General features: G+C 47.2%; 1 long non-coding RNA gene across 2 annotated transcripts in view; it reads right to left on the bottom strand.

Annotated features, from left to right (window-relative positions):
- Positions 1 to 26,259, bottom strand: part of LOC109552579 (uncharacterized) — a 379,508-nt gene that overhangs the window by 66,901 nt on the left and 286,348 nt on the right. For both annotated transcript variants that reach the window (XR_012325242.1, XR_002179413.3), the window contains exon 6: positions 18,057 to 18,243. This is a non-coding gene — a long non-coding RNA (uncharacterized lncRNA). The remainder of the gene's footprint in view (positions 1 to 18,056; positions 18,244 to 26,259) is intronic.

Below are 26,259 nucleotides of genomic sequence, written 5' to 3'. Positions count from 1 at the left end.
AAAGTGTTGACAATATGGACGGCGTGTTTCTGATTAACACGGCGATTCCGAGGGAAACTGCCAACTGTGGGGAAGTCAGTAAAACACAGCAGCGATTTCCCAGGCTCGGTGAGCTCTGGGCCTTGACATCACGGGATTAACAGATGTTGCGCAAGGAACTTGCAAAGCGTCTGGAGGCGTCGCTTGACGGGGAATGTAGGCTCATACACGAACCAGAGCTCCTCTCTCTGCCTCTCTCTCTTTCTTTCTCTCCTTCTTCTTGAGAGATTAAATCTGAATTCTCTTTTGGCCTGAAGAGTTTCCATCAGGAAATACTGTCAGCTTCAGCGAAGCTCCCAGAATCCATCTCCTACCAACCCCCTTTCCAAAAAGCTAACATATCTAGAATATTTAGAATATTTGCTGGGTGCCAGATACCCTACACAAATCATCTTGCGCCATCCACGTCGCAAGGTAGAGACTGTGACTATCTGCATTTTAAAAATAACTTTTTAACTCGAAATAGTTTGACTCATAAGAAGCTGCCAGAATAGGCCAAAGAGTTCCCACGTACCCTTCCCTCAACGACAGAGTATCTTACACGGTCATAGTGCACGGTCGAAACCAGGAAACTGACTTTGCTACAGTGCTACACACCTTATTTGGAGTTTATCAGTTTGTACATGCACTCTTTACATCTCTATCTATCTATCTATCTGTCTCATGTTGTGTGTATGTGTGTTTGTGTGTATATGTATAGATATATAGATAATATCATCTATTTATCTATCTATCCATCTATCTCATGTTGTGTATGTGTGCTTGTGTGTATATGTATAGATATATAGATAATATCATCTATCATCTATCCACCCAGTTCTATGACATTTTATCACAGCTATAGAGTAGAAGCAACAATCACGCTCAGATTATACACAGCTCCATCCCCACAAAGAAACTCTCTCAGGCCACCCTGTAATAGTCACACACTCCCTTCAACCCCAGTCCCTGGGAACTACCGATCTGTTCTCCATCACTGTAATTTTGTCACTTCAAGAATATTATATAAATGGAATCACACAGCATAGAGCTTTGGGTAGCTTTCTGCACTCAGCATAACGCCCTTGACATCCACTCAAGTTGACGCGGGTATCCCTAGTTCTTCCGTTCTGTTGCTGAGTAGTATTGCCTTGTGTGGATGTGTCAGTTTATCCATTCACCTGCTGAAGGACATCCTGGTTGTTTCTAGTCGGGGGCTTTTATGCATAAAGTGTTACAAACACCCAAGTACAGGTTTTTATGTGCTTATTTACACTTACAAAATGAGACGGCTGACACAAGGAAGGTGAAATGATTTGCCCAAGGTCATGCAGCCAGCAATTTGAAGGAAGGTTTAAACTCAGATGGGAACTCCAGAGATTGCGTGCTCAGCCACCTGCAAGGCTGCAAATCACATAGTTATAAATAATAACCCTAAAAAGGTAATTAACGCTCCAGGAAGATGCACTGTGTTTATCCTGTGGTTTTGTGTTCCTGTAAAAATACGCCATGAGTCCCTCCAGGGTCTGCAAGACAAGTTGAAGAATCAAATCCCGTGGGGTCATAATCAATCCCTTGGCCTTGGCATGCACACAGGTTTCCCAATACGGCCTCTGCTACCCTCTGGTTCTCATCCACTCTTCTCTGGCTGATCAGAATGCCATTTGCTATTGCCGGTGGAACAGCCTCTGAATTTCCAGTCACCTTGGTTCCGCTCACATCGTCTCTCTGCCTGGTATGCTCCTCCGTCCATGGCTACCATGCTGGCTGCAGCTCACACCTCTCTCTTCCTTTAGTGAGCACCTCCTTGGAGAGGCCATTTCATCCTTATCCCCTGCCCCCACTCCCAGCGACATTCTTGGCTCCATGAATATTTATGTTTCTATAAACATGCATCTCTTCATTAAGCAAAGCTCTCTGAGGACCAAGGCTGTGCCAGGCATTGAGTTGAGCCCTGGTAAACAGAAATAAATAATCTATAACCTCTGAGCCAAGCCTTGAAGTAAGTCAGTCTGCAGACAGAAACACACGCCAGACAGAGGGACGAATGGATAAAAATGGTGGGGGGAAGCACTGGGCTTGGGAATTTGGAGGCTTGAGTTCAGGTCCTGGATGGGCCATATTTTAGTCTACTCAGCTTGCTCTAACAAAATACCATAGTCGGGGTGGCCTAAAGAATAGAAATTTGTTCTCTCATAGTTCTGGAGGCTGGAAATCTAAGATCAAGTTTCCAGCTGATTTGGTTTCTGGTGTGGACTGTAGTCCTGGCTTGCAGGTGGTCACTTTCTTGCTATGTGCTCACACGGTCTTTCTTTGCTGCAAGTGCATGGAGAAGGTGGGGGGGGGGGGGGGGGAGAGAGAGACAGAGCGTGCTCTGGTGTCTTTTCTTATAAGGACACAAACCATCAGATCGGGGCCCCACCCTTATGACCTCATTTAACTTTAATCACCTCGTTATAGGCCTATTTCCAAATACAGTCACATTGAGGGTTAAAACTTTAATATATGAATTTGGTGGATGGGACATAATTCAGTCCACAGCAGGCTGCTATCTGGTGGTGGGACTTTCCTGGACTTGTTTACCACTGTCTGCTCCGCCTTCTTACAGAGGGCCTATGAAGAGGCATGGAGATGATTGATGATGCAGACGTGCTTTCTCCCCAGACCTGGCTCCTGAAGTGAGGGGTTGGCCTCCCTCGCTCACATAAGGCAGCCAGACCTAAGATGCCTGAGTCACCAGGAGCCAGTGTCCTATTCTGTCCCGCTGCATGGAAGGGAGTACAGGTGCTTCACAGAGTCTGCAGCATGGACCCTGGGAGAGGACAGCATCCAGTTGGAGTGGAGTTGGGGGGGCGACAACAGAGGGCCCCCTGGGAGGGACTGACCTTAAGTTCTGTGGCTCCATAAACAGCCGAGGCAGCCCACACTCCCACCTGCAGCTGAGCTTCCTCTGAGAACCTTTCATGCTTGCTCTGCATTTGATTTTCCCCCCTCCCCTGGCCTCCCACTCCCCATAAAACTCAATCTCCTTTTGTTTTCAATTCAATTAAGGGCCAATAATTCCACCCACAAGGCCACACATTGAAAGTGCTGTCAATAAACCAGCTGTGGACAAAGACAGGACGGCCTGGAGGGAGGGATGCAGAGAGATCTCTGGGGTCCCAGCCCAGGTGAGTATAGACCTAGGGGTGGGAGGGAGAAAAGACCCCCTGATGGGAGTCAGTCCCGACTTCTAGACTTGGCTGCGGCACTTGTTTGTTGCATGACCTTGGCCAGGAGCAGCCCTCCCTGGGCCTCAGTTCCTCCATCTATAAAATGGGACCAAGAAGTACTATTGTGAGTGTTTAGCTCTTTTCTTCTACTCACCTAGACTGTAAGATTGTTATTTCAATGCTAATTTAATAACTGATTAAAAATAGACCACACCCAGTGACCCAGCCAGAGGCCTGATTGTAAATGTTTGCATAGATATGCAAAGACATTTATCTAAGGATGTCCATCACTAGGGGGTTGATTAAGTAAATCATGCTACAGAAGTACTTTGGAATACCCTGCAGCTGTTAATAAGAATGGGGTAGATCTACATGTGCCGTTATGAAAAAATGATCAAACTATATTGTTAAGGGAAAGTTGCAGAAATTATATATACGTGTACATATATGTGTATATATGTAAATATGTATTTCTTTAATTAGGAAACAAACCATATTATAAACAGAATACAAATCAAAACAGAAACAAAGTGATACTATAAGAGTGCAGTACACATGTGTGTGTGTGTGTGCGCGTGCGTGTGGGAGGGTGTGACCTGAAGGATGAACATCACACTTTAAAATAATGGGGTTTTGGGCTTCCCTGGTGGCTCAGTGGTTGAGAGTCCGCCTGCCGATGCAGGGGACGCAGGTTCGTGCCCTGGTCCGGGAAGATCCCACATGCCGCGGAGCGGCTGGGCCCGTGAGCCATGGCCGCTGAGCCTGCGCGTCCGGAGCCTGTGCTCCGCAACGGGAGAGGCCACAACAGTGAGAGGCCCGTGTACCGCAAAAAAATAAATAAATAAAATAAAATAAAAATGGGGTTTTGAGTGGGGAGAGGGGAGTTAGGGACTTTGGAGTTTCTCAATGAGTATAAATTGCTTTATAATTAAAATGTATATAAACCTATAAAACGAAATGAATACCTACTTGTGGTTGAGCACCGGAGCCTTGTGTTAAGGTAAAAGGAAGAATATTAAATTCCCGCAACTCTGCAATAACCACTGTTGACGTTTTTATGCATCTCCTTATGAGTCTTTTTCCCTAGTCACGTACACATATATTTTTATAATAAAGCTGGAATTATGCTCCATAAGAAATTCTGTAACCTGCTTTTTCACTTAGTGTTTTCGCATAAGAATTTCCCCAGGTCATTAAATTTACCCTGTAATCGTGCTAGGAGGCCCCATGATGGGATGGCCACCTGTATGTTCCCTAGCCCTGTGCGTGTTGGAATTACCCATGAATTGCTGGTCTGCTCTGATGAACTGATGCTCCCCCAGGCCAGGGATGCCACCATCCCATCCCCAGCTGCATCACCAGGATCTTTCCCAGCATTCTGTACATAGTAGGGGGTCAATAAATACTTGATGAGTAAATGAATCAACAGAACATAGAATAAATAAACGCACCTATTTTAAAATAGATGCAAAAGAGTGGCTGATGTGGAAACACTTCCCTACCGTCAGGCTCCGAGGCTGGCTCCCACTTCTCACGTTCAGAACGCATGGCAGTACATTTCTTGCACCACATATCTGAACGTAGGCAGGGCTCCATCTTCTCTCTTTCGAAACCTTTCATTTCATCTCTGATGCTCTGAGTCACTCCAGGGTGTGGGAAATCAGGCCCTCATCACTGAGCCTGGCTTTGAACACGGCCAAAACAAATTGCTGCGCTGGTCCCTGGAGGGGAGTGTCATTTCATCCACGTAAGTGTGATTGAAGCCGGGGAGTCACACAGTTGGGAAGTCGGTGTTTCCCAAGGCAGCCCTCCCTGTAGGGAGAGCCCACAGGAGTGACGGTGGGCGAGTTCGGGGTGGGATTCGAGACGCCCTGTGGTGTCACTCTGCAAACCCCAGAGTCCTTGACTCCCACAGCCAAGTGGACAGCAGCCAACCTCTAATAAAAGCCTTTGAGTCAGGCATGACTTAAGTCTTGGTTTAAAAGCTTCAACTTAACAGAACTGTGTTCAGATCCCATTTGGCCACTTCCTGTGTGACTCTGCACTCCGCGAGCCTAAGTTTCTTACCCGTAAAATGGGGACAGTCATAGAAGTCATCTCTCAGGTCCTTGTGAAGATTAAATGAGATAAGGCACGTGAAATCCTTAGCCCAATACCCAGAACCCAGATGGATGTGGTCAAGGTTGGCCTTGATTGGAGCCTCTCTGGGGACTTCTGGATCAAATCTGTGCTCCTTCTTTGCCTGGTCAGTGAGGCCAACTCCATTTCATCAAATTTGTTTAGCACCCCTGCTTTTGCCTTTGTGGAAATACAGCCGCTCCATCAGAAGGACCCATGTGGCTCTGCCTTGACCACGGGACTCCTGTTTTCTCGCTGGTTTGGGAGGAGACACCAAGTGCTCATGATCCAATGTGGGAGAGTGGGCTCCTGATGGGCAAAAGACTCAGGTCCCCAAAGGATCTCCAGTGATTGGAGATTGTACCAGATCTTGCAAAGTGAAAGTTAACAGAGAACTATGAAAATCCTAGCTCTAGGTCCAAAAGTTCAACTCCACAAATAACAATAAAAATAGCTCACAATTTCACACTCTAGGCCAAGAACTGTGCCCGGGGCTTTGCATACATATCTTATTTAACTTTCACAACTTCTCTCTTCCCTTAAGTTCTATTATTATTTGCAGAGGAGGAAGCTGAGGCTTGGTTCCCCCGCCCAAGGTCTTCCAGCTGGTAGACTGGTTGAGCAGAGATTCAAAGCCAGTAGAACTATGACTCTAGACCCACACTCTTAGCCCATGTGCCATCTTGGATGACACGGCTGTTACGTGTTGAACCACATCAGAATCGAGGTTGGTCTGGGAATACCAGAGAGGTTAACATGCCACTAAGGGCCTGAATGTCTGCCGAGAGGCTGGCTTCCATTCATTCCTGCATTCGTGCATGTAACAGAATGCACTCAGACGCTACATGCGCCAGATGCCCTGCTAAGCAGTGGATTCAGGGTAGACCAGCCAGAGACAGTCCCTGCCCTCATGGGGCTCACAGTCTAGTAAGAGAGATGGATGATAAATAAATGACCCCAGATGGGTCTGTTACGGGGGACTCAGTCTTCATCCAGTATTCCCCAGGCACCCTGGTGCTTTACCTGGCTGGACTCAGCCCCTTGCTGGGGGAATCCACTGCCTCTTTGGAGTAAAGTAACACATACAGCTGCTCGGCAATATGCCTGGCACATAGCAAATGCCCAACGTTAGCTGTAATAATAGTAAAAATGCTGCCACTACAACTTACATCATTGAATTCTTGGACCCAGAAGGACACCTTCAGGCTTATTCCTGTTCAACTTTACCTTGTTAAAGTCAGCACATAGCTCTGCCCACTCATAACTCCTCAAAACAAACACCCTCTGCCCTAAACTTGACGATTAGCGGGAAAGATTTGTTCTGGGTCCTTTTTCTCATGATTCTTCTGACCCAAGTCTCCTTCACCTCTGAACTTGTTTCAGGGTGCAGCCTCGGCCCCTACATTTATCTATACCCGGTCCAAGGCTTCACCTGGATTCATCTGAATGTGACCGGGGACCTGGAAATGTCATTTGCAACCAAAAGGTAAAATAAGTATCCCTTTGGAAGGAAAATAAATACCTTAAACGAGCTAAGTTAACTCTAACACGAGCCCTCACCCTTCGTAGGTATCTCCTGTGTGAACACGGGTTATCGCTTTTTTCCGTCTAAGGATGCCCCTTTGAGCTCTGTTGGTCTCATGGTCCTGTTTCACAGATGAAGAGATGGGGGCCACCAAGGGACATGATTTGGCCAGAAGTAAGTCCTGGCCTGATGTGTGATGAATTTGTTCTCAGTCACAGCAGCTCCACCTGCTTGGAGCTGGAAATCTCATCAGGCGGGGTTTCCCTTGGAGCCCCTACCTTTCCCGGGCCAGCTCTTGCAGGGGACGCTATAAAAACAGCCTCTCACAAGGTGCTTCAGAGTTTCTGCCTTCCGGCCTCGCTCCAGGCCAGGAAACCCTGAGAAGACAAATGCTGCTGGGCCTTGGCTTGGGTGGGAAAGTTTTTCAAAACTCAAGAAAGCATTTCTTTTATTTCCCACCCTCACTTCAGGCAAAACCAGCTTGAGTTCTTCTCACCTGCTAATGAGAATTCCTGATTCTTCTGCTTCACTTTCTCCAGTGAGTCAGGGTGTACAAAAGGAGTTGTGGCCACAGCTGCAGGGAAGTCCCAGGCCCAGCACTTCTTGAGCTCAAATAATGTATGGGCCTCTTTTAAGAAGTGAAAATGAAGAGGTCCCTAATATTTATTTAAGTCATTTTATTTTAAAATTGACTTAACACAGGGAGATCAGCTTGGTGCTTTGTGACCGCCTGGAGCGGTGGCATGTGGGGCTGGGAGGGAGGGAGACGCAAGAGGGAAGAGATATGGGAACATATGCAAATGTATAACTGATTCACTTTGTTATAAAGCAGAAACTAACACACCATTGTAAAGCAATTATACTCCAATAAAGATGTAAAAAAAAACTGATACAAATGTTAAGCCAGCATATAAACTTCTTATATCTTATTTTTGCAGGAAGCCCCTTCACCTTATAATTATAAACATAACTATGAAACCACAGAACTTAAATTATCAACATTATTTTAATATGGCAGAAGATACTTCCTTCTTGAATCTAAACCACTTATGCCAGGTCTAATATAGAAAGATGGCATTCTAGATCTGCTTCTATATATAAACTCTATCAGCTGGGAATGGCAATGAAGACTAATAAAATGCACCCAGAATGACAATGCTTTAAATGAGTTGAGGTTTTATTTTTCACTTGTGTCAAAGAAATGAGGGAATGCCTAGTCTTTTCTATACTAACATCCTTAGCACATGGTCACCTAGTTCAAGGTGCCTCACAGTCACAATGTGGCTGCTGTGGTTCCAGCTATGGCATCTGTGCTCCCTACAAGAAGAAAACAGAAGGAAGCATGCCTCCCAGGTACATCTACCCTTTTTAAAGAACCTGGTCAGAAATACCACCTAATGACCTCAGCTTATGATGCATTGGCAACTTTATATCTAAGGGAAGCAAGGAATAAAACCTATTAGCTGGACTTCCCTGGTGGCGCAGTGGTTGAGAGTCCGCCTGCCGATGCAGGGGACATGGGTTCGTGCCCCGGTCCGGGAAAATCCCACATGCCGCAGAGTGGCTAGGCCCGTGAGCCATGGCCGCTGAGCCTGCACATCCGGAGCCTGTGCTCCGCAACGGGAGAGGCCACAACAGTGAGAGGCCCGTGTACCGCAAAAAAAAAAAAAAAAAAAAAAAAAAAAACCTTTTAGCTGGGCATATCAGCACCTCAGATAAAAGAAGGGGCCTGTCACTAGGGAAGAAAGGGAGAATGGACTTTGGGTAACAGAGTAACAGTGGTTGCCACATTCAAGGTCTGTTGGCTAACTTGTATACTTCCAAAGCAGAGAATGACTTTTAGGATTGAGGTGCTGTCTAAAATGGCAAACTTTACTTGTTAGCTCAGGATAATCAGACCCCACATTTAACTCAATCTACTGATCTTAATGTTGCATCACTTGAGTAGACAAGACGGTGGTCAGCTTTGCATGAAACAGATTTTTGAAATCATTTAACGAGCACCTAGTACAATTCCTGCTGGCATCAGGAACAGAGAGAGGTCTTCCCTGTGTATTTGCTACAGCCCTCAGTGCCAGTGAATGACTGCACATCAGTCGTGCAGAACTAGGGTCTAGTGACATATCCACTCACGTGTGAGTCTCAGGCTACATTGTGGGGCTGAGACTCCTTGTTGCTGAAGACCACCGTGCTTGTATCTGGCACTTGAAGAGACAACTCTGCATCCTACCCTTAAAACACCTGCAAAATCTTCATTGGAACCACACTGTGAGGCTGCTTGGTCTTTACGCAGCAAGTTCACAATTGTGAAAACACATAGCAATCCAGGCTCCAAAGTCCCATAGAAGTCCTTGGTTATAAGATGATCGTTCAGGTTATAAAGCATTTTTTCCAGGTTATGATATAAATGAGAAAACAAAGACAAGTAGGGAAGTGGACGCTTTGGGGTATATTTGTGGGGTCAAGTTTGGGAAACAATGGCTTCTGCCACCAGGCAGACAGTTTTAAAGGGGCCTAACAGCCCATGAGCCTGTACAGATGGCTCACAGCAGTCATTTGAGAGGTGAGGGGGTCTGTGCCTCAGAAAGGGCAAACCACTTGATAAAGGTCACACAGCTTCTGAAGATCAAAGATGAGACTCAGCCTTGCTCTGGTTCAGAGCTGTGCAAGGCTGGGCTCTGAAGCCTTCTCTGACATTGCAACTGATAGCCAGGGTCCTGTAATTGCCACTGTTATTCTTGTGGTCCCCAAAGCAGAGGAGACATTCCTTGCTCCAAAGACCCTCAAGCATCAGACAGAGACTTAGAGATGATCCACATCAAACTGCCCACTATACAGATGGGAAAATTGAGTCACTGGTGGGTGAGAAACTTTGAGTAAGGAAGACAGTGACAAAGAGGAGGCTGTTTCTGAAGGCCAAAGTAACGGTCAGAAAACAAGTAGAGTTCCAGGGCTTGAAGGACCACATCAAAATCAGGCAGAGGGCAACCAGGAGACATCAGGGAATTCACTGTACATCACTATGGGGGAGTCTGACCACAACTAGGTAAATAAGCAATTAATATTGTTATTAATATTATTATTATGCGTGGCAGCAGCACAGTGTCCATGAAAGCCAGCTCTCAACAAGCATTATCTGTTCCTATGCATTGTAATGTTATTCATCAGACTTCTAGCCCCATGCCTGGCATTATTATTATTGATATTATTCACCATACACCCTGGCTCCTGGATGTGTTCCATGAATAAGTGAATGGGTGAATGAATGAATGATTCTGTTCCAGTTGCTGCAGTCCCTACTCTGTTCCCCAGGCTGGATCCCTGTCTGCCTCTCCTGATGCGAAGGCGCTTTTTACATCACCAGCACGAATCGGACTCCTAATCCACCCTTCTTTGGTTTAAGAGTCATTACAAAGTGCTTAATTAAGTAAGCCTCACTTAATCACCAAATGTTTGCATGCAAAACAAGTTCCCGGGAAGCGGGGGCACTTGACACGTTCTGTACAGAAATAATTACGCTGAGCAGGGGGAGTACGGCGGGCCTGGACACAGAGCCTCGACATTTCATTTGAGAGCCTCGCCCATTCATCACCGAAGGGGAATTAAAAGCCTTTAGCTCAAGCAATGTGAGAACTCCCACATTCCAGCCGGATGAATCACAGGAGGGGCCGCTATCTGGGCATCTAGAGGTGCAGAGCAGGAGCCGGTGGGGAATTTGAGGGGCAGGTGGGGGGCATGTGGGGCTTGGGGGAGGGGTGCGCGGAGGCACAGGGATCTGCCAGCCACAGTCCAGAGAATGACAACCCCTCCCCGGGGCAGCCTTTGGTCTCTGCTTCTAAGTCCTGCCTTCGATAGGGTTTCATTTGCCCTCCCTCTTTTTTCAGGATGGGGTTTGCCAATTGTAAATTGATTTGTAGAGCCTGGTGGAGGTGGTGGCGATGTGTGTCTATGACAGTCTGTGTGCCGGCTTCTGTTTCCTTTCTTGCCCCATACCTTCCTAATCCAGGGTTTCCCCTCGAGCCCTGGATTAGTAGGTCAAGGATGAACTTACTTTTCTTATCTCAACGGCTGTATGTCTACTTTCATACGTATTAAGGTAGAATAAATAGAACCAGCACCTCATCCTCTGATTCCGTGGGTATTATCCAATCAGAATTGTTGTAAAGGAAACAGTAACTCTTTTAAGGTAGAACAAGGATGTGGCCAAAATCAAGAAGGACGGACACACGCGTGACTCAGATTGAGAACCCTTTCCTGACACGACTCCCCTCTCTCACTGTATGTGTCATGGCCGGGCTCTTGTCCCTGGGCTGTCAAGGGCTCTTACCAAGCCCATTTTGCAGATTAAGAAACGGAGCCTTGGGAGACACAAAACAGCTTCTCTCCTCTTTTCTGGGATGGTGGTGGCAGTATCATAAGGTCAGGAAAAATTGCGAATGACGTTGATATAGGCAAAAAACGAAATAAACGACGGCTGGATGTTCTGCCTTGCACAGCCCTAGGGGTTATTGTGCCTTTCACTGTCTTTGAGCTATTTTATAACTCTAAGTTAAAAAAAACTGATAGCAATACAAATGACTCATGCCATAGAAATGCAAATGCATTTTGTCCAGCAGAATGCAATTGATTATTGCCCTAAAGTTATCGACCAATTTTGCATCTCCTTGTAAATTAATCCCAGCCTTTCTGATTGACTGTATATGTGTGTGTTGTTTGAAATCTCCTTTGAACCAGTTGTGCTATCTTTCTGGCTCCCTCATTATTGAGTTAACTACACTCTTTGACGCATGTTCATTTTGTAACTGCATGAGAGTCGTGATTCTAGCTTTATTTTAAAATTAGCCTTTAACCATATCCACCCAATAAAACCCTCCTCGCTGGTGTTTCAGGGAAGGTCTAATCAAATAGGCAATGTGAGGTGGGGTGGAGGCAATGTGTCTGGACAATATTTTGAATCTAAATTGACGGGTGTATGTGTGCGTTTCTGTTTCGGTGGGCAGTGCATCGTTTCTGTCTTCCCATCTCATTCCAGTTGGTCACCAGCTCCGGTGTCATCATTTGGGGGTGGGTGAAGCCAATGCTGAAAACTGAACAGGATCCACGGTTTCCTGGTGTTTCATATCCAAGAGCCTGGCTGTGGCAACACCCAGGGGTATGGTGGGAACTGGGCTTTCAGAATATGTGTCCAAGGTTATGTTTTCCTCCAGCCCAATGGGATGGGGGCTGGAAACAGAAATTAAGTTGATTTATAGAAAATAAACAGCTGTGACATCTCACACACTCCTGAGCTAGTAGGCAGGACTCAGACCCGACATAAAGATGGCCAGGGTAGCCTGAATTTGCTGACGGCTCTATACGAGTGTTTCCTTTAAGCCTCACCCTGCCACAAGGTGGGGCATATGGTTAGCTCCGTGTTTGTGATAGAAATAGGGATCAGAGAGAGTAGCTGATTCCCCCAAACCACATGGCAAGTCAGAGATGCCAGCCTGAGCTTGGAACCTTTGCACAGAATCACAACCGTTAGCAGCCTTAGCGTCCCCAGGGGCATTTGCTGAAACGCAGATGTCAGGGCCCTCCTGCACTGAGATTCGCACTCAGTGGGTCTTAAGGAAGTTTCCAGGACTCTGCATTTTAGCGACAACCAGGTTACTGCAGATGCATAACCAGACATGGAGACATTGGGTTAATTCCAGTGCACGAAGGAAAACAAAAGTGTGAGATTAGAAGGTGTGTCAGAAACACATTGTGAATATTGAGAGGGAAAAGAAACTTCCAGCTGGGTCCTGGAGGGACCAGGAGACAAACCAATGTCATCAGAATCACCCAATAGCCAGGCCTGGGACAGTCTGGGATAAGGCAAGGAAGTCATCGATTCTCCAAGCTGGAAGGGCTCCTAGAACCTTCCTATTTTACAGATGGGGAAACTGAGGCCCAGAGAGCAAAAGGGACTTGCTTAAGGCTCCACAGCTGGTAACAGGCAGGGCAAAGGCTGGAACTCAGGAAACTTTGGCTCAGTCAGTCTTAGTCTCAGCACTTAAGTCTATAAATACCCTGGCTCCCTGTTGCCTCACAGGTGTGCGATCCACACTGCTCCCAGAGTCCACAGTGGGCATAAGCTCCATTCGCCCAGAATGGGAACCTGTACACACTGCCCCCTTTAAAGGCCACCTCCCTGCCTCACCTCACTTCCTCTCTTCCCTAAGGGTGCTTCCTGAGATCACCTCCCAACTAAACTCCTTGCACAGATTCCTTGTCTCAGGGTCGGCTCCTGGAGAACCCCACTTGTGATAGAGCCCACTATCAACCGATCAAACCACATCCATACGACCTGCAAGGTCCAGGCTCAATCTTCAAAATATCTCCTTACCCTGTCTAGAGTGTAGAATTCATCTTCTTAAAATATAGAGTGGATTACAACACTCTTGTGCCTCCAATTCTCTCTCTCTCGCAAGGACAAGCAAACTTTCTGTAAAGGGCCAGCTATTAAATATTTTTGGCTTCGTGGGCCAGATGGTCTCCCTTACAGCTACTCAGCTCTGCAGGTGGAGTGTGAAGTCAGCTGTAAGCAATATGTGCGTGGCTGTTTTACAATAAAACTTTATTTACAAACACAGATGGCCATCCTGAGGTCCAGACTGTGCTGAGCGACAGGACCGGGCCTCTTGTTGTATCATTCATGGCCTTTCACACTCTGCCCCCACCCACCTCTCAGCCTCAGGTTTAAATATTTGTTGGCTGTCCACTGGGTGCATTCATAACCCAATATAGGCTCTGAGTACGAGGACTTTCAGAATCTCTCCTTCTGGGGAAAACTACCAGTTACTTCACAAAATAATCAGATAGTGTGGTTAAACAAAAGTTTTTTTCCCCAAGATTGAACTACGGTGCTTGGTGGAGATCCACTGTCTCTCTTGGTCTCATACCCTCATCTGCACTAGCCCCAGAACCCCTCTCTCCTGTGGGAAACCTATGCCCTGTGGTCCTGATGTGGCTGGCCCCACTCCCAGCCACAGAAGCCACACCTGACCCAGACCTGGCCAATCAGAACTAGCTTTTCCCCAGGTCATGTGGTGCTTCAGGGAGAAACCCAATCTGGACCAATGAGAATCTTCCCTAGTTTTTGTTCTCCTGATGGGCTTCTAGGCAAGGGGCATATGAGTCCAGAGAGGCTGATGGCCAAACCCAGCCACCATTTGAGGCCTGTTTGAAGAATGAAGTCAAGAGATGGAGAGAGAGGGGAAACCCTCACGGACTCAGGCAGTGACAAAGCACCTACTATATGCCAGGCTCTGAGCTAACCTCTGGTGACTTCAGGATGAGTCAAACCTGGTGGTCCCTGCTTTCAAGTGGCTCAGAGATTGGAGAGAGAAGGAGACAGGTCAACCCATAATTACATTTCACTGTGAAAAGCTCTCTGACATGGAGAAAGGTCTAAGGGAGGGACACTAAAACCCTGGAGCTGGCCAGGATGCTTCTTGGGTAGGCAGGGGCCAGACCTTCTGGGAGTTGTGTTGGTAGGCATTGCAAGCCCTATGTTACCTGAGCTGCCTTTGGGAGTCCTCTCCCAACTACAGCTTCGAAGTTGGGGCCAGTTTCCTGCACCCACCACTGTCCACCTGCGGCTCTGCCCGTCCTCGCTCTGGTTCCCCGTCTCTCTCTGAACCTGGCTTTTTCCAGGAATCCAATAGTTGCCACTGAGCTGTGACCCTCAGAGACTCCTCCCTAGGCTGGGAAAGCTCCCTGGTGTTGCCAGGAAAAAAGACCAGGGTGGGGTGCCTGAGTGCAGGACAGAGCTTATGTGGGGAACAGATGCTTCAGCCTATGAGACAGGAGAACAATTAAGATGACTTTGGCTCTGATTCCTGGAAGGAGAGGCTGACCACTTACCAGGAGACATGCAGAGGGAAGAGAGGGCTCAGAGTCTCTTCCAAACTTGGTCATCTTGCTTTGAAAGCACCTGGGTTTGCTCAGCCTTGGATTGATGGAGGAGAAACTGAGGGAAGGGATGTGGGCTTCTTGGATGCAGAGAGGGTGGGGCATTTGGGGCTAGCTTTTCTTTTGGCCTCGGCACGTGGGATCTTAGTTCCCCGACCAGGGATCAAACCCGTGCCCCCTGCAGTGGAAGCGCGGAGTCTTACCCACTGGACCGGACGGCCAGGAAGTCCTTAGGCTAGCTCTTAAGCAGAGTTGGGGAGAAACCAGGGAACAACTGAGAACCCAGCCTCTCCAACATAACCCCCTTGAACAGAGATTTGTCAGGTAGCTGCTGGTGCAGAGCTGGAAGACCTGAATTCCAGTCCTGCTCTGTGACTCACCCTGGCTGCCTGTGGGTCCCCCACTCCAACCCCCAAATCACACACCGCACTTGTCAGTCATCACTGGTCTTAGACATCTGTCATCATCATGGCTCGGCTGGCTCATCGTGTGTCTCCCTCCTTGGCTCTGAGCTTTGTGAGGGACCCCAGAGCCCAGCATTCAATATTTTCTAAATGGATGAATAAATGATCACAGGGGACACTGTCGAGTTGTAGGTACATCACTCTATCTCTCTCGATCTCAGTCTTCACATCTGTCACTTGGGGACGATGATCCCTTTGGTTGTTTGGGCATGCCCAGTGCCTAGCTGGGCTTCAGTGTGTGATGACAATCAAATAGTACAGATGTCTCTGTGGACACCAGCGCTGCAGAACAGGGCACACACTCTTCGTCTTTGAAATCAAGAGGAATTTGGACACCTTGAAGTAGGTTCTCACTGTAGTTCTCATCTTCCCTTTGTTTCTCTACATGTACTGAACCCCTACTCACCATGGGCACTTTCCAAACAAACAGCCCCAGGTCGGGTGCCCAGGATGCCATGTAGGACAGAATTTAGCACGCATGTCATTTATTAGCAAGACTCTTTGGATAGCACTTGTGTTGGGGAGGGAAGAGGGAACGTGGATGGAGCGAGAAGTTGAACCTTGATGCAGGTAGGACAACAGTCTGGGTCAGCTCCACAGGCAGCCCTGGAGCTCGGCTGGCCCTCTGGAGTCATGCAGGCCTATACACCCTGCAGTGATCGGTCCTTGGATGTGACCTTGGGGAGGTGGGTCTCTGGAGCCGGGTTGTCCCTGGCTGACAGCTGCAGCTGTTTGTTGACAACGGTACCCCAGCCACTGGGGATCTGGGCGGTACTCCATGGTGTCCACTGCACAACTGTCCCCAAAGGTAGGTACCGTTATCTCCACTTATGGATGGTGACGCTGAGTTCATGTGGGTGAACCATCCCGCCCAGGGATGCACAGACGGGAAGTGCCTGCCTCCAGGACCGCCCGTGTCTCTCACCGCTGCCCCGGTGGTGCTCAGACCTGCGCCAGGCAGCCAAAGGCACAAACCCCACACCCGAGTCACTTCCCGTCAGCTGGCAGGCCTGTCATCCAGCACCTCTCGGTTTTGCCTGAAGCCCGCGAGGCGAGGTGGCTTCCCAGCCCGAACCCATCCATCCGTTTGTATTTATTCTGTGCGCAGCCAACAGCTGCCGGGAGCCAGGGCTGCCAACACACTGCGCCTTCAACATGCATCTCTCCACCCATTTCAGAGAGTCCTCCTCTGCTAGCTTTTCTGGGAAGCCTAGCTTCCCACCCCCCTTTCTCCTTGCCAGCAATGTGGCTGGATTTCAGAGGAGCCCCAGCATGGGGGGGAGCTGGAAAAAACAACACTCAGGATGTGGTAGGGGGCGGGGTGAGGAATGGCTGCAAAGATCTTCTGGATTCTAGCCCAGTTTCATTGCAATTTTTTTCTCCTTTCTTTTTACCAACGCATAGCTGTATAACATTGCAGGATATGGGCAGTGAAATGTCTGGGTTTACTGGTGTGGGTTTGGAACATGGATTTTTGAGTAATGCAGCCTGGGGTTCTGCTCTGTGTTTTGCAGTGTGACCTTGACCAGGCGTCTGCGCTTCTCTGAGCTCCTGATTCTTCGTTTGTGAAGTGGGTTAATGATCTCAACACTCGGGTCCATTTGGAGGACTGTTACGGGAACTACAGCAGTGGGCCTAATAATTACATCATAAACGAGACCTAGTATCAGTATTACTCCACTGTACTTTCTCCTATAGGCCGTCAACGTCCTCCACTATTCCCAACACTCAAGTTGCGACGGTGCTTTGCAGCTCACCTCATGGCACCTCCATCAGCCTCGAAGACGCTAGGCTTTTTCTCCAAGCCACAAAGCAGACCTCTCCTTGCCCCTTCCAACCACCCCAAACTGACCAATTCTACCCATCCTTCAGCTCTTGGCTCACACCTCGACTTCCCCTAGGACAACGGCTGGCAAACTCATTCTGCAAAGAGCCGAACAGTAAATATTTTAGGCCTTGTGGGACCCATGGTCTCTGTTGCCACGGCTCAACTCTGCCATCATAGCTCAAAAGTGGCCGCAGGCAATCCACAGACAAGTGGGTACCGCAGGCTTTTAGTACAGCTTCATCTATGGACACTGGCATTTGAATTTCCTATAGTTTTCACGTGGCATGAAATATTATTTTGACTTTTAAAACAATCATTTAAAAATGTGAAAACCATTCTTAGCTTGGGAACTGTACAAAAGGAGGCAATGGGCCGGATTTGACCTCTGGGCCATAGTTTGCTGATCCCTGCAGGCTACATTAAGGGCCCTTCATCGAGGCTTCCACAGTGTCCCTGAGTTACCCCATCACAGCACCGAGCAGGGGTCGTTGAATTTACCTGTTAACTCCTCAGCAGACTACGAAACACAAGGGAGGCACCAGATCTCAATCACTGCTTAAACCCTCAGCACCCAGCACACAGTAGGTGCTCAATAACTGTATGTCACACAAGCCCATGAGGATAGACAAACACTTTCAACAGCTCCATATGGCACGTTTTATAAGCCCCACTTCACAGATGGGGAAACTGAGCCTCAGAGAGGGAAAGGGATGATCTCAATGTCACACAGCTGCAAAAAATGATTCACCTGGGACTCCAACCTCCGAAGAGAGAATGAGAGAGACAGCCTTAGTTGAGCAATTATTATGTGCCCGACACAGTGCCAGGGGCTGTGCATGCATTACATCGCCCCCAGGTTACTGTGCACCCGCTGTGTCCCTGTCGGACTTACTGACACTGCTGGATTCCACACAGCCAGAGCTCTAGACGGTTACCTCACGCGGCAGGAACCATACCTGTCTTGCTCCCTGCTGGGTCCCCAGAGCCTAGAGCAGCACTTGGCACAGAGTAGGGGGTTCGAAGGTCATTCGTGGCACAATGAGTGTCCACCCCAAGCCAGGCCGGGCGCCGCATCGTGCAGTTTCCGTATGTAAGTCCACCATCTTCTGTCACCATCTCCCAGGAGTGCACCCTGCAAATCAGCTGAAAAGAGAAATTGATTAAACTAAAAAAAAAAAAAGAAAGAAAGAAAGAAAGAAAAAGAAAAACAAAAAAGCAGTGACAGCCGCGCCAGCCGCAGCAGCATCTGCTGAGTCCGATAGGTTATCCATCCGCAATAATCCACGGCTCCTAATGGAGCGATCTCCCTCCTCCAAATACATAAATTAATAAAGGCGTGCAGACGAAAGGACAGCCAAGGCAAAGAGGCCTCCGGCTGGGAAAAGTCGCCTCCCCAAGACCGATGCCCACATCTGCTGCCGAGGTGGGAGAGACGGGCGCCAGACCCCAGCTTCCACCAAGTGCGCTGCAGCCCGCGAGGCCCCTACTCCGGAGTGGGTCCAGTGTGCACACCAGCTGTCCAAGGCAGGCCCTGGCTCCCAGGGGCCCCTGGCGGCGTGTTTGATTCTTAACCCAAATCGTGCCCCAGCGGCCGCTCTGTTAAGCAGGCCCAAGTGGCAGGAGGCTTCTGTGGGAGAACTGGGGGCCTTTATCGCTCGCGCTGGCTTGTTGGCGGAGCCCCTTGGCCGCACTTCACAGGCGCCCCGCGGAGCCCCCTAGGCGGAACCTTCTCGAATCCCACTTGTTGACGGCGGCCTTGTGGCAGGATTTAATGGTGGAATAATATTTACACAGCAAACTCCTCTGGAGGTGTCCTAAACATCGTAAAAGGGATTTTCGGAGCTTAATGAGCGTTAGTGAAGTCAAGACAGGATAATGCGGCAACTGGTGACTCTAATCTGATCTGGCACCTTCTACGCAGTAAGACTTAGTGGGCGGGGCCATTTGGAGGCTGGCAAAAGTCGCTTTTCCCCTCTGCTTCCCCTCCTCTCCCCCTGAAATCTGTAACACAGTTAGCAGCACATGGCCTGCGGGGGCCGCATCTCAGCTGCTGTAGGTGCCAGCAAAGCCCAGGCTTAGGCCCATGGGTCCATTGAGGGACTTTTTAACAGGTGAGTGTTAGGGAAGGAGCGGGCAGTGGGGGAGATAGACCTCATCACGTTTTCTTTCTTTTATCTGAAGGCAGCACAAAACTTCTAAGCATTAAAACAAAACAAAACAAACCTTGGATTTTAAAATGTCGATAACAGATTCAGTTTCGTGCCTGTGGGTCAGAAAGGCCACAGCCACAATCCATTCCTACATCTGAACCAGCAAAACTGCTCCTGGGAAGGTGAGCAAGGCCTCAGATACACAGGCTCTAGAGTTGTCGCTTCAAATCCCGGCTCCGCCATCTCCTGGCCGAGTCACTTCCCTCTCCAAACCTCAGTTCTGTCATCTGTAAAATGGGAATGATGGGCCGTACCTATCATGGGGCAAGAATGTGAGTCAAATACATAGAAAGCCTAGCACTGGAGCTTACATGGAGTAAAGAGCTCATAAAGACGAGTTTAAAAGTCTTTTCTGACCTCAGTCTTCTCATCTGTAAAATGGGACTGCTGTTACCTCTAAGAATCAAATGAGATAAACTGGCACAGTCTAGCTTGGATTCAGATCTAAGAGTCCAGCTCCCAAAGCCAATTCCTGTTACGCCCTTTGCCTTCAGTTCACTGTGACTGGCATCCGAGAGGCTGCCATAGGGAACAAAGTCCCCCAGAACTGAGAATTCATTCCTTCACTTCCCCATAACCAGAGTCAGATCCTGAGCTCTGCATCTTGTTGATACAGGAAGGGAATCTGTGCAGAAGCAATGGCAGACTGTGTTGTATAGGACTTGAGAACGAGGGAGATCCTTCAGAGGTCTCTAGCTAGGTTGCTCTGGTTACTGGGAGTTAAGCAGTTGCTTGGTGGTGTGAATTTGGGGGTCCGAGCTGAAGGCAGTAGACAGCTCTGACCAGTGCAGTTCTGCATTGGAGGGGGCCTTGTGAGCTCCAGGCTGACCCCTTGGACCCACTGGGGAGTCCTCTGGGCCTATCCTGTGGTGACTAAGCCTGGTTTTGAATCTTCCCCTCATTAGCTGTGTTCCTTTGGGAAATCGACTTACCCTCTCTGACCTTCAGTCTCCTCATCCACAAGAAGGGAAAAGGAAAGTTATCTCATAGGGTTCCTGTGAGGTTTGAATGGGATGGTGTGTATAGAGATCCTGGCATAAAGTATTCTTCACATCAAGGACTCATGACCCCCACTATCCTCAAACCTATGAGCTTAGAGCCTGAGATTTAGAAGAAAGAGCCAGATGTCCATTTACTACTCTCAATTTAGAAAATCCCAGAGAAGGCCTCTGATTGGCCTGTCCCTGTCATGCAACTATCCTTTAGCTTACAGGCAGACCTCAAGAGATATTGCAGGTTCCGTTCCAGACCACCATAATAAAAGTGAATATCACAATAAAGTAAGTCACATATATTTTTGGTTTCCCAGTGCATATAAAAGTTACGTTTACACTATACTGTAGTCTGTTAAGGGTGCAATAGCATTGTGTCTAAAAAACAATGTATATACCTTAATTTAAAAATACTTTATTGCTAAGAAATTCTAATTATCATCTGACAACACAGGAACAGCCACAAACCTTCAATTTGAAAAAAATGGAGTATCTGTGAAGTTCAATAAAGTGAAGCACAATAAATAGAGATATGCCTGTAATTGCTGCATCCAAAGGGCTGGCTGTGGTTACATTATAAGGGTTTTTATCTTAAGATAGGAAGAGTGGGTGCATTTTCTGGAAGGAGAGAAATAATAGTCACTGAAGACCATTTCAGTGGCTCTGTGACCATGGTTAAATTTCTAAACATTTCTGAGTTTGGTTTGAGGTCTGTAAAATGGTTGAAAAGATGTCTACTTTCTGTTGAGTTGTTTTGAAGATGAAGCAGAAGAAACCACGTGGCAAAATGCCTGGCACATGGTCCAGCTCAGTAAGTGTTTGCTGAATCCTTATGAAGCCTGTCTTGATTGTTGGTACTATTAATCCCAAGGCATCTTTAATGATTAGTAATCATATAAGAATAAGGAATAATTTACTCAGTCATCAGTTATCCTTTTCCAGGTGTTCAGAGACAGAAAAATGCAAGTAGGAGATGAGTTTATATGTACGCTTTAAATTTCTAAGATTAATTTATTTTTCATATCATTGGTCTAAAAAAATCAAATGGGAGTGGTGAAGCTGATGGATTTTGTATTAAACTTAGATGGGTCCACATTTTTCACTAACATTTTACTATAAAAAGTGTCAAAGACAGAAAAATTGAAGGAAGTTTATAGCAAACTTCTCATGAAAGTTTATTAAAAGTCTGGAACTTTTTATAAAGTTTTTATCCTCCACCTAGATCCCACCATTAGCATTTATATACTCTATCGTGTCTATCCATCTATCTAACCCTCTATCCATCCATTAACTCATCTTATCTTTTATGCATTTCAAGCAAACATTTCAGCAATGCAATATCAATACGTGTTTACAGTTTTTATGTAAAAAAGTGTATGAATGTATTGAAATGCATAAATCATAAGTGGGGCTGACACTGAATTTTGTCAAATGCAAAAAACTGTGTGACCCAAACCTCTCACCCCTCCCCAGAAAGTTCCCACAGCCCCTTCCCAGTCAATCCTTGCCCTGACCCCCAGAGGCAAGCACTGTTATTATTTCCCACCATCTATTAGTTTTGTTTTTTCTAGAATTTTATATAAGTGCATACAATTTGTACTCTTTTCTGTCTGGTTTCTTTCATTGAACATGAAGTTTTGGAGACTGACTCATACCATTATATATATCAGCAGTTTGTTCTTTTTACTCTTGTGTAGGACTCTACCATGTGAACATACCATAATTCATTTGTTTGTTCTCCTGTTGATGGTCATTGGGCCATATCTAGTTTTGCTTTAAATAAAACTCCTATGAACATTCTTATACAAATCTTTTTGTGAACTTGTTTCATTTCTCTTTGTAAATACTGAGTTAAATTTCTGGGTTATAAGGTAGGGAGGGGTATGCTGAGTTTTATAAGAAACTTTATAAGCTTTTTCCTAAAGTGATTATACCATTTTACAGTCCCACCAGCTATGTATAAGAGTTCCAGTTGCTCTTCAACCTCATCAACATTTGTTGTTGTCAGTATTTTTAATCTTAGCCAACTTGTGAGTGTGCATTAGTATCTCATTGTGTGTACAGGCCATTTTTTTTCTTAACCAGAGCCAAGTTCTCATCCATTTCATAAAATGCCTGAAGTGGAAGGACCCTTATTTTACAGATAGGAAAACTGAGGTCTAGAGGGGAAAGAGATTGGGCCAGTATTTCCCAGTTGTGTTAAAGGTAAAGCTAGACTAATAATTCAGGCTTCTGACAACTGATCCGGCGCTCACAATAAGAATATGTCATTAAGTTGAGCACCTACTATGTGCCAGGCACTGTAGCAGACTCTCTCCTATTTACTATTTAAATTATTTCATTCAGTCATTCATCTAGTCATTCAACAGACACTCACTAAGCTGTTCCCTGGGCTCTGCAGGTGCAGAAACAAACAATGGAACCATTCTGGCCTCCTCCAAGGAGCTTACATTTGAGTACACGAGAATCTTTAATCCTTAATCAAAGCAGTATTTTTTGCCACTTTAGACAGAGTAAGACCTACATGCATTAATGCATCAAATGTGCCTTCTTCAGTGTAAAGGGAGCTGCTGTAAGTACTTTGGGAATCTTGATTACTAGCGCAAAGAGGGTTCTAACTCCAGAAAATATGTATTTTTACTCCTGTCCATTTTGTTTCCAAACTTGGGCCACTGCACAGCACCTTTTCTCCTGGAAGGGTTCTGCTAAGTGTCCCCTGAGGAAAGTTAGATGTCTAAGAGCCCAGTTCTCTACCTCATGGGAAGAAAATCCTCACAGAGAGAGTGGGATCTTTTCTCAAACTTACTCACAGAAAGGCTCTGGGGTCCAGTGAAACCTGTTTGGTTTTTTTCCTAAAGTCAACTGGGAGTGGATTTTTAGTCTAAGGAAGAGCACCATACAATTTTAAAAGGAGAAGAGACCTTAGATATTATGGCATCTAGGCCCGGCCCTGCCACTCGCCCCCTCACCATTTACTCAGCCCGTCTCTGCGTAACAACTCTAAGTCCTTATATAAACTCATTCTTAGTCCAGAGCTTTGTTCAAGATTTTTCTCTGCTAAGAGCATTCTGTCCCCTCCCCACCCCACCATCCCCTTTTGCCTGAAAAATTCCTATATGTTCCTCAGATTGCAGCTTAAATGTCACCTCCTTCAGGCAGCCTTCCTTGATTACCCCCACCCCAGCTGGGTCAGATGGCTTTCTTGGGTTCCCACTGCTCCTTCTGCTTCCCCTAACAGCACTAATCACTGCACTGTACAAAAGTCTGTTCAGTTCTCTCTCCCCAAGGAGAGCAAGCACTGTGCCTGATTTCTTTACCATGAATTCTCGGTACAAACACAGGGCCTGGCACATAGTAGGTGGTCAAAAAATGTTGATTGAATTATGACTGAACCCAGTGGCTTCCGCACCCTCTCAGTCTCCTCTCAGATCCAGCTTCTTTGCACACAAAAGTCAACCTAACAGCGGCTGACGCATCCTGGCAGGTATCCGGTTCCCTTCTCATGACTGTCCCCCTCCTGACTCATTTCCCTGTTAAGCAAGCAAGAGCCCAGAGGGCCCTGATCAACACTGTCAACTTCCTGAGGCTGCACCATTTTAATAAAAGTGATGGGGGAGCTTGTGATGGGGCCTCCTGCCGTGACTCCCATAAGATAGTAAGACAGGGGTAATACAGTACAGGCCAGCAGCTTCTACCGCAATGTCATAGCAAGGATCCCAGGTGAAATGCACAGGAGATGTAATTACAGGTGAGGAGGATTATGAGCGGATAGGAGCCACAAGCTACTTCCCCTCCCCCTCGCTCCCTACCCCAGCTGCCCTCCAGGTCCTCGGCAAGCTGGTCAGGTACCTGGTTCTGTAATGAGTTTAAGGGTAAAAGACGGATGGGGCTCAGTTACTAGAGAAACTATGGCCCGCATTCTCTGTTAGGGAGAGCACATTTCAACTGGGCCACATTCTCCAAAGAATATTTTCTGGCGGGAAAGCCCTTCTGCTTCTACTTGCTCATTACAGTCCCTCTGTGACTTCGTAAATTGTACAAATGAGGAAAATGAGGTTTGAGACCCAGAGCAGGTGTCCCTGAAGTCAAAAACGGCATACCAGTCTAGGTTCTATGCAGGAAACAAGGTCCAGTCTAGGTATTTTAAGCAGGATGGGATTTAATACAGGGATTTAAGTGCATACAGAACTACTGGAAGGAGCAAATTCTAGGTTAAGCCTCTTGGAATAACTCCCAGAAAATACAGAACAGAGGCACCTGGACAGCCGCTGCTGGAATTATGCTGGAAGCAAGAAGCTGCGGCACGTCCAACACCACTGCCTCTAGAGACCCAGGATGAGGGACGAAGACACATGGTGTCTTGCATTTGCGTGACTAGACTGTCAGGAGAGTCTTGCATTTGCGTGACTAGACTGTCCAACAGCTGTGGCCTCGAGCCACCAGAGTGTGGCTTCACATCAGCTTCCCAAATGTCACATCAGTGCCTCTCATTGGTAGGGATGAATTCTAGCTGCAAGGGAGTCAAGAAAGATCAGTGCTGCCTTTCCCTCCTCTTCAAGCTGCAGGAGGTAGAATGGAAATTCAGGGAAGCTGCCCAGAGGACCTGACACATAGACAGGAAACCTGCTAAATCCCAGCTCTGCCACCTTCTAACCGTGTGTCCCTTATTGTCACTATGACATGGTAATATGGACAGCCACCTTATAGGGGTTCTGAGAGGGCTAAATAAGATGACGTGTGTACAACTCTCAGTGCAGAGCCTGGAATATCTTAAGTTCTCAACAAAGGGTAGGCAGTGAGACTTTTATCATTACTGTTTTAGAAAAGAATAGTCCTTCCCCCACCAAAAAAAAAAAAAAATCAGGTTACACAACCACGCATAATAACTTCATACTACTTCTGGGAGCAAGAAATCCATGGAGAAATATAATTTGGATGCAGTATTCTTGACTTTCCAGGTCTTTTTTTTTTTTTTTTTTTTTTTTTTTTTTACCTTTTTGAGAAAATTGGAAAAGCATACTTTTTGGGGAAAGCCTATGACATGGTTAATCGCCCTCTGTAGGTCAGCTCAGGGAGGGGGACAAAACATCTGGGGAAGAAAGGTTATCAGTACTAGTGGGCAGAACATCTTCATCTCCAGCCTGTGTTTTGGGAGAATGAAGAAGTGTAAGTTTGTCCCTAGGGAGGGGGCTGGGTCTGCAGAAAGAGGAGAGAAATAAGAGTCAGGCAACCCTGTGGGCCCTGCCCAACACTGATTCCTCTGAGCCGCGTGACCCTAGGCAAGTCACATTCCCTCTTGGATCCTCCACTTTCTCATCTGCAAAATGGGGGCCATCACTTTCACCTGCTGGATTGTTATGAAGACAAGAAGCCAGGTCAGACATTCGATGTTCTGTTCCCCGGTCACTACCCACGGGCCACAGCTTCCTGCCAAAAATCAGCAGGATTTGTGAGCTCAGGCCAAGGGAGAAGGTGTGGGGGTAGCCAGCCTGGTGGAAAGAAGTCTGCTCTGGGCGTCTCTGCCTCACTGAAGCTGGACCCTACACCTGCAGCAGCCAGAGCATCTTTTGTAAAGAAGCCAACATGTCTTTCTCCCATCATTGGTGGTGGAGGGAGAAGAAGAGAAACTCTCACCAGGCAGGAAGGGCAGCAAGACACACTTTCCTACCATGGTTTCGCAGGGTCAGGTATCAAAGTACCTGCTTGCAGGTAACCAGCACCATCAGAGAGTGAAGCCAATATAGGGAAGAGAAAAGCCACGCACGGAAGTGGCTGGGTCTCAATCAGAAGATGCCTTCCCCAGCCCTGCCACTCCGGACGCAAGCTGCCAGCTCCCAAGATGAAGGTCCCCACCCTGCTTCAGTGGCGAAAGTCATTAGGGAGCATCCAGGGCCCATCTTTGGCAGGAATGATAGCTGGACACCAATTTGGGCGCCTGAGGATGGTGGCCCGAGAGG

The sequence above is a fragment of the Tursiops truncatus genome, chromosome 13, assembly GCF_011762595.2.
Source record: "Tursiops truncatus isolate mTurTru1 chromosome 13, mTurTru1.mat.Y, whole genome shotgun sequence".
In the NCBI taxonomy this organism is placed as follows: Eukaryota; Metazoa; Chordata; class Mammalia; order Artiodactyla; family Delphinidae; genus Tursiops; species Tursiops truncatus.
This window is presented reverse-complemented; position numbering and strand designations above follow the sequence as displayed.